Here is a 9,700-nt window from a genome sequence, read left to right as displayed (position 1 = left end):
TTCCGAACGCAGGAAGAGCACCGGCTTACGGCGACGAGCCAATATCCCAGCTCCACGGTGCTGACGAATGACGTCGCAGTCGCCAGCCTCATTGAGCTGGTCGAGATGGAGTCTCCGCACACGCTAGGTAACGGCGTACCTTGCAAGGAGATTGTTGTCATAACTTTCGACAAGTCCTTTCTGTGGAGAACCGTCGAAAAAGGGGAAGGAGCTTGCCTTCTGGCTGCTTCGCTTTCTTCCTTTCGCATCATCACTCTATCCTTTCCTCTATCCTTTCGCAACCACACCCCTATGCCTCCTTTGGCGTTGTATACTGCTGACCTATCTTTCTGTATTTCCTCAACGAGCCCCTCATTGCCTTACTATATATATATATATATATATATATATATATATATATATATATATATATATATATATATATATATATATATATATATATATATATCAAGGTTGCAGTCGTCATTGCCAGTGCTATTCGGCTTTTTCCGAAATAATAAATAGGGCCGAATGACGTGTGTTTGTCCCGCTTCTTTTAATACATTGAAAAATAAGCGAAAATATAAGTGGAGAAAAAATCCTCCGTTTTTTTCCAGAAGCTGGACTCGAACACACATCTCCGCATAACCGGTGCGGTGCGTTCACCACTACGCTATCCCGTAGCGGCTTCTCTCTTGACTTCACCGCGGGGGTTTATATTTACAAGTGCTCTGAGGCCGGTCAACTAGAGCCGCCCCTCGATCACCGCGGGAGACGTAGAACGTCTTCTTTCCCAGCGGCCGCCACGTAGACCGTGGTCGGAAGTCAGGGTTAGCTATTGGCATATCCGAACTGCTGGAGCCAGTGCCTCGTAATGCATGTGGCAGTACAGAAAGATACGGGACGAGGGGCTCGGTAAAGATACATATCAAGTATGCAGTCATCATTGCCACTGCTATTCGGCTATTCTCGAAATATATAATGGGGCCGAAGGACGTGTGTTTGTCACGTTTCTTTGATACATTGATAAATAAGCGAAAATATAGGTCGAGAAAAAATCCGCAGTTTTTTCCGGGAGCGGGACTCGAGCCCACATCTCCGCATAACCGGGGCGGTGCGTTCACCATTACGCTATCCCGTAGGGGTTTCTCTCTCGACTTTACCGCGGGGGTTTATATTTACAAGTGCTGTGAGGCCGGTCAGCTAGCGCCGCCTCTCGACCACCGCGGGAGACGTAGAACGTCTTTCCCAGCGGCCGCCACGTAGAGCGTTGTCGGATGTCGGGGTTAGCAATTGGCATATTGGCATTGGCTGGGAAAGAACACGTTCTACGTCTATATATATATATATATATATATATATATATATATATATATATATATATATATCTAGCGCTGAAACAATGGGGTAGTCGAGCTTTTTCGGCACAATGCGCCTGAATTGCTATATCGCATACACACTGAAGGCTCTGCCGGAAAGCTTCGTTTGATTAAGAAAGAACACCGAATGACTCTTCTCACACTACCCCTCATCTGTCGGGGCTATAGATTGCCGCTTTACAAGCGCAAGCTTCGGGAGGAAGACAATGATAGGCTGCGAGACGAAACATAGTGACGGTGGAGTGGAATCCACCGACGGACGCAAGAAAACATGTATGTACAAAGCCTTAAAGCCTATGGTAGGTGCGCATATTCCGCATCTGTCTCTTCTAAAGCGGCAATGTTCGCCGGTGCTTTAGGTGACACTGCGCACAAGCGCCTCTTCCTCGTCCTCAACACCACTCTGGATCCACTCCGCACCGCCGTGCTGTCACAACTTCACCAGAAATCCGTTCTTGGCCGAACCAGGCGCCTTCGCCTGGCAACAACCACATCATCGACGTCATCGATCACGGGACCACAGAAATCACGTCTCTACATCAAATGGGCCCTTGTCTTGAAGTCGGCACTCAATGACTCAGGTTGATGATCATTGTGTACCACCGATAAAGAGAGGTGTTTATTGTTAACGCGCAGCTTTCTATGCGTCAGAACAGTCAATGGCTTACCAAAGCATACACCCATTGGTAAACTGGAGCAAGCTGTACATCTTCCTCCTATTGAAGCCATCACTCAGGAGACCAAAGCCCAGGCGGACTTCAAAATACCCCTTACACACCAGGGACACACCTTATCAGCGTGGGACGCCAGAACACCACCCGTACTTCCCCATTACCCAGTCCCCATAGCACTCTGGCCGCGACCAGCACTTGATACTTCTACGCATAGCAAAGCTATATAGCGTACTTACGCTTTTGCGACAGCGGCGAATCGGTCGTATCCAAAGGGATCGCATTCAGAACGAACTGGACATTTTCACAGACGCAAGCGTAAACCATCACGGCGCGGGCCTTGTTTGGACGTGCCCTGAGGCACGGGTTTTCTCAAGATACAATACTATACTTTGCAAAGACCTTTCCAGCCTCGATGCGGAGCTGTACGCTATTAACAACGCAGTGTCAGCTATCGCCTTTGACTGTTACCCACCTCTACCGCACTCCTTACGCATACTCACAGATTCGTACGAGGCCCTCATAGCTTTGAGATCGTAAGATTCCACCCAACCTGTCGTCCACGAAATTCTGTATCAAATTCAACTCCTCTAACGGAACAACACCAACATCCGCGTCGACTGGGTGCCTGGCCACGAACCATTTTCTTCAGGCAACCAGGCGGCTCATATGGCCGCTCCGGAGAGTTCCCCCTATTATCCTCCACTGGTGCCTGGGGTAAGCAAATCGCGGTCCCCCACTCACTCCCCAGCGATGCGGACTCACCAGCTCAAGAAGGGTGGGCGCACCTTTCTAAAAGCCCTAACTGCAGCTTGCTACCTCAGCCGCCTACCTCCTATTCCCCGCTAAGGCGAAATTTTTATTTACAAATTTATTGCGAATTCAGCGTACACACCCGAAACACTTCGCAAGTGGTATATTCCTCACCTGCCCTCTCGACGTTCTTACTGCCCTACCACCACTCGATCAGACCGCACACAACTAGTTTGGTCGTGCCCAGCTTTCACCAGGCACCGTACATTCAAATCTCCCCAACCCCATCCCGATCCACAACAAACTGATGCACAACTATTATATGAAATAGCAGTTTATTCAATTAAAAGCGGCCTGGCACAGGGTGTTCGAGCGGGTCCTGCCCAGAACGAACTGGTGATGAACGTGCACAAACCCTATTGCGTTCACCATGCACTGGGCCATGAATTGCAGGTTCCAAGAACTACCCAGTTATTTAGTCTACTGTGAATGACCAGCCACTGTTTATTTTCTCTTACCCTCCCTCCCCATTATTTCCCCCATTGGGACCAGTGGTCATCCTTTTCTATTAAAGGTTGTATCTCTCTTTCTCTTCTATGCCTAACTTATGGAGATTTGCACAAAAACGCACTGCTTGAAAGCCAACTTTCTCTCTGGCAATGATGATGATCATGGGTGAAATCGCATACAAAACAGCCGACAACATTGGCTGCTTGGGTTTTGAGACCGCCACAAGCACAATGTACAAGCTTCGGCTTGCATTGCAGGTTGGTTATGTCGACTAGGCCCACGAATATCGTAGCAATAACCGTTTCTTTTTTGCGGTGTCTGGCCCAGTGCTCTGCATTGTATTTCTGTTGTGTGGCTGATCTCCGATGCCGGTGCTTGTCTTGTGCTGTCGAACTTGCGCTTATTGCTCTCTGGCGACGTGGAATTTAATCCAGGTCCACGGTAGCCTAGCCCTGACCCTATCCTGACCACTATTCAAAAGCTAGAAGCTTGACAAGCCCCCCTACGCACGGAAAAAGAGAAGCTCAAGCTAATCCATGAAATTTATTCTAACCAGTTGTCCACTCTAACCAATCGACTACCAGCGCTCGAATCTCAACAAATAAACCGTAACACGAATGCCCAAATGGCCAATAAAGACTAGTTCACTCAAGAAATAGAAACGCTAAAAACCGAAAGCACCGAGTTAAAGGGCTTTGAAGTGAATTTGTCAAGCTACCGTTTTTGCTGGGACCGAGTAGGCTGCCTCAAATTAGCCTACTTTTCATCGTTTATCTGGTTGATAAGTCGGTAATTATATTATAAAGCCCGAAAGAAAAAAAACTATTATGCGCGGTCTGCGGCGGCAGTCCCAACTAAAGGCTGTATCGTCGGGAAGAGGTACACCGTGATTGGACGATGCTCAAGATTAGCATTCAAACAAGTTTCGGTTTCGGTTCTGTAGTACAACATGCTTGACATCCAGTGTTATCATTGGATGGGCATTCTCGACGTCTAAATAATCGCCATACCGCGCTTCTGCTATGTTGTTGGTTGTAAAATGCCTAAGATAAGCCACCCAGGACAGCTTAGAATAGTAGCAATCACTAGCCGAGGCCTACACAATGAATAAACGCCCTCAGCGTTACCGCAGACGCTGAAATGCCAGGCGCTTTCCACCCATATTTCGAGTCTGCCTCACTGATGCTTGTATCGTAAAAAGTGTGTTCGCACCAGGCGAAGGGTCTGCTGGTTCTGGCCTTTGCCTACTGCCCGCAAGCAGCCGGTGCTTATGGCAACAGCACGCCAACGAGAACTCGCTAGCGCGTCAGTGTCAGTCAGCGCTTTCTGCGAACTCGCTCAGTGAGCAGTGAACGTTAGGGAAAAAAAAAACTGGTGAACTCGGTGTAGAAAACATCGGCAGAAAACGAAAAAATACGCGTACAAAAAAAAGAGAGAAAAGAATGTACCGTTGGCGAATCGAACTAGCTACTCCCAAAATAGCAGATTCAGTGCTCCAGACCACTCAGCCACGAGCCAGCGCTTCCAGCGGTGAAAATATAATGTATAAATTGTATTACAAGTTTAAATTTCAAGCAGCTTAGGTGACTATTTATTGGATAGCGCTCTTGCAGTAGGCCTCCCCCAAATTTCCACATTATCTCACGTATAGCCATTGCATTTCATAGACGGAAAAGTGTTCGCAGATGTTTGGTCGTGCTGCTGACCGCTGTGCTTGTTCCCCCAGCGCAAGAAGTGCTCTCTGCTCCTTAGTTTTACTCTGTACAGTAAAAGTTTCAGTTGATTTATTTCCTCAGTACCTATTATGACTTCGCTGTCTCTTCTCCAGCCTTCAAGTGACATTATATTTTCCTACTACCATACCAGTCAGAGAAGTGTCGCATGTGCGCTTGTGCAGCGCTGGTATAGAGCAACCTGGACTTGGAGCTTGATACAGCGTACAAACTAACAAAGTAAAGAAGGGCACATGCTTCCATTTACAAACGTGTCGTGGCTTAGTTTTAACTGACAGAAGAAATTGCGACGACCCGTCGGGTGCCGGCGGACTAAACGCTGGGCCGACTGACTCTGTCAGATTGTCGGCGAGCCGTGCAGTAGCACAGTCAAGCCAAGTCATTTCCTCATGACGTCACACGAAAACGGCACAAAAAATGGGCGAGGTTGCAGAGTGGGGGACACCCTTTTCGAATTGATTTTTCTAACAAATAAATTCGCGTAAACGCAATCTGAGTAATCGAAGTATGGCCTATGGACTCCGGACTACAACTTGTGCTATTGATCCTGCAATGTTTACAAAGCTCTTTAGTGCCCCTTAAGCAACCGCCTCCGAAGAAATAACCTGCTGGTCCCATGGCTAGACGACACAGGTAAAGAATCATGTTAGGAATCGGAAGAAAAAGTTGTGGCCCTCTGCCAAAGACAGCTAAACTTCCAACTTGACGCAAGCAGCATTGAAAGGGCTCGTCATAGCGTAACTGCGTCTTTCAACAAAAAAACGAACTATCGCCAAATTTACTAATTTCAGAACGAAAGCCAGCTAATTATCATGAGGGCCAAAACCAAAGAATAATGTCTACGCGATTAGAAAAGACTTCGCATCGGCCACACTCCTTGCCCAACCCAAGCTACTAAAATTCATAAAACCCAAAAAATGCGCGTTCAAAGTTAGATTGGACAAGCTACCCGCCACGGTGGCTCAGTGGCTAAAACGTGGCTCTGCTTTCCACGAGGTCGCGGGTTCGATTACCGGCAGCGGCGGCGCTTTTCTGAAGGAGGCGAAACGCAAAAACGCCCGTGTGTGCCAGATTTGGGCACACGTTAATGATCATCAGGTGATCAAAATTGATACAGAGCCCTCCACTACGGCGCGCCTCATCGCCGGCGTTGCGTAGACGCGTTTATCCCTGCAATCAATTAAGATTGGACAAGCTGCTCGTTCGTAATAAACGCTACATCTACAATGCGCAAAGTTTTCGATTAGCTCTGCTGGTCATGATGAACCACCTCTTGACACTAACAATGGCGCCAAATGACGTAGACCTGATCGTTCCAGCAGCTTTCCATCTCAACAGATACCTTTATCATTCCTTCAGCTTAACGCCATGTTCACCAACATCAGAAGTGCAATCCTGAAACGCATCGATCTTCACAGTTTTATTGACGACACTGAAGCCGATCTCGTGGTCCTAACCGAAACTTGGCCATACAGGGTCCTTTACAGTTCTCAAGGGTACCGGGGGTCCGTTACAGTTTTACGTTTGGACCACCCTGCACACATTACTATAACTGTAATATTTTTTTCAAATGCCCAATAAACTGAAACTGAAACAGACACAGCGATATCACTGACAGCGAGGTCCTCCCTTCTAAATAAATCTTTCGCGAGCGTCGCCTTGATCGTATCGGTCGCAGAGGGGTGGCGTCGTCATCGTTATCGAAACTACACTGTTATCATCGCTCGTTCCTCAGGGCGATAACCTTGAATTAATGTGCATCATTTTACGAAATGAAGCGGTAAACGTGATTTTCAGCGTCTGCTACCGGCCACCTGAGAGCCACCGATAATTTCGTGCTTTACTCACACGTGCCCTAAATGACATAAAAACAAAACATCCCGACACTTCCGTTTTCCTATCTCGCGATTTCAACTTTCATGAGTTAAGGTGGACCCTGCTCTCGACCCCGAACAGAACCTCTAATAATGAACCCATCCAATTTAATATTCTTGCTTTAGACTTTACCCTTCACCAAGTTATATCATGCCTAAAACGGGGCAACAACACACCAGACCTGTTACTATCCACCTATCCATCCATACTATCCATCCTTCCATTGTCATTACAAGTGTAATCGTTTTTCCCGGAAATAGTGACAACAGTCTAGTCGACATTTTTATAGCCGTTCCGTTCGCAAGAAGATCCCCTAGAACCAAATTACGACGCCATTACAAATTAACTTATGCGATTTTACTTCCCCATCGGTAAAACCTACAAAACACCCACTTGTAATGCCAACTGGTAATTGTAAAAATTGAAATAATAAACTTAAAAATTAAATTTATTCCTAGCCTACTTGTTAATTCTGATTCTAAAACCCATGGTTTAATAATTTCCTAAAATGTATTCGCAATAAAAAACGCCTCTACAGATCAGTCAATTAAAAATGAACCACTAGCCTTAGACCGTTAGCAATTATGTGCAATTCAATACGTAAAATGAATAGCCGATGCCAAAGAAACAATTCCTTTCAACAGACCTTCTATCCATACCGAAAACTAACCCCAACAAGTTCTGGCGTTTTCTGTCCCCTAAGTCGAAGACTAATTAACTTGAACTCACAAACACTGACGGTCAACCTATAGACCGTAAAAAATGGGTTACATTTCACATCGACTACTTTACCTCTGTGTTCAATCCCTTTCACAACGCATCCATCCCAGCTCAATCATGCACTCCACACAGTGAACAGCCCAACAATCAATTTAGTCCCAAAGGTATAGCCAAATTAATTTGTACTCTGAAGTTAACATCACCTACCGATTGCGACGCGATTAACAGTAAGTTAATAAAGAATACTATCCTCGTCTCCAGTGAACTGTTATGTCTAATATTTGATCATTCCTTACGCAGAGGCCAGGTCCCAGATGACTGAAAAAAAGCAAAAATAGCCCCCTTCTTTAAATCAGGCAATCACTCTTCGCAAGCTAATCACCGCAATACTTCTCTTATGTATATATCGTCCAAGCTTCTGGAACCCATATTTTCTCCTCATGTCATAAATCATCTAGGAAGCATAAGTTTTTTTCCATACCAGCATGGATTTCGGAAATTATACTCTGGCGAAAAACAGCTAGCTTAGCTACCGCACGAAATTCTAGTTAACATGGATAACAACCTTTAAATAGACGCCATTTTCTTGGACTTTGTTAAGGCCTTTGATCGCGTTCCACATAACCCACTACCATCAAACGTAAATCACGTCAGTTTACATACAAACATAACAAATTACATTCACGACTTCATTGCAGGCCGCATGCAATTCACGTTCGCCAATAACAACAAAACACCGCACACAGCTGGTACATCGGTGGTACCAAAGGGTGCCAGTCTATCACCACTTTTATTTCTAATCTGCATAACCACTCTGCCTACCAACATAAAAAGTAAACTAGCACTTTCGGTCGACGATTGTGTCCTCTACTCTGCAATTAAAAGCTACGACAATAAAAAAACCCTACAAGAGGACCTTAAAACTATCGCATTATAGTACATAAAGGGCTTATGCCCCTTAACGAGTCGAAATGCAGACTAATCTCATTCTCTCGTAAACGCACCATCACCCACCACACTTACAATAATATTGCTGTTCCTATGTGTTCTGTTACATCGTATAACTACTTAGGCGTTCACATGACACCATCATTATCATGGGAATTACACATCGACACAATATCTTCCGAAGCATCGAAGACACTTGGTGACCACCGGCGAAATATGAAATCAGCGGCCATAGAAATAAAGAATCTCGCTTATTTAACATTCGTGAGGAAAAAACTTGAATACGCATGATCAATTTGCATTCATCCCAAGCATATTTGACCACTAACCTAGAATCCATACAAAATTGTGCAGCTCGCTTTATCCCCTCCCATTATCTTCTCCGGTACCAGCGTTACATCTTTCAAACAGTTAATTTCCCTACCTTAACTTCTGTCGCGCCGTAACATTCCCCGTTTGCGCATCTTTCATGGGGCGTACTATCATCCGCAATGAAGGCACGAACTATTAAAACCATCTCACCGCAAGTCAGCGCGTCTAAATCACACCCAACCAATAGCAAACATACTCGGTCTAACATCAGCATTCTCAAGTTCATTCTTTCCCGCTGCAATAACACTTCATAAGTCGCTACTCGACAATATAATATCGTGCACTGACCGTCGATTTTTTTCCAAAAAATAGAAGACCATTATCACAACTCGGGACTTCTATGCTGATTCATACGTCTTACTAGTTTGAACCTCTGCAATCGTTCTCGCTTGTCTTTCCTTTTTGTGTGTTTTTTCACCACTTTAGTTTTGTATCGCAACCTGTGTATTCGGTATCAGTTTTCTCTTATCTCCCTTTTTTGTTGCTGTGAGTTGTGCTGACTGATGCATATCAGTCACCGGAATTTTTTGATCCCCAGTTATCTTTATCTTATACTTATTTATTGTCTTCCCTATACGTATTTGCCCCTCCGCCCCCTTACATAATGACTTTCGGTTCTTAAGGAACTAATCAATGAAATGAAATAAAAAGGTTGTGGCTAGATGCTAGACAAAATTGCGTAATCCTGGAGAGCAAGGATGGTTCGCCCCAGGATCTTTTCTTTTGGTCTCACTTTGTCCTGTACATTGCCCGTGAGTGG

The sequence above is a fragment of the Haemaphysalis longicornis genome, unplaced genomic scaffold (assembly GCF_048455015.1).
Source record: "Haemaphysalis longicornis isolate Haplotype H1 unplaced genomic scaffold, Haemaphysalis longicornis Haplotype H1 scaffold_6, whole genome shotgun sequence".
Taxonomy (NCBI): Eukaryota; Metazoa; Arthropoda; class Arachnida; order Ixodida; family Ixodidae; genus Haemaphysalis; species Haemaphysalis longicornis.
The sequence above is the reverse complement of the archived record's forward strand: the minus strand, read 5'-3'. Positions refer to the sequence as shown.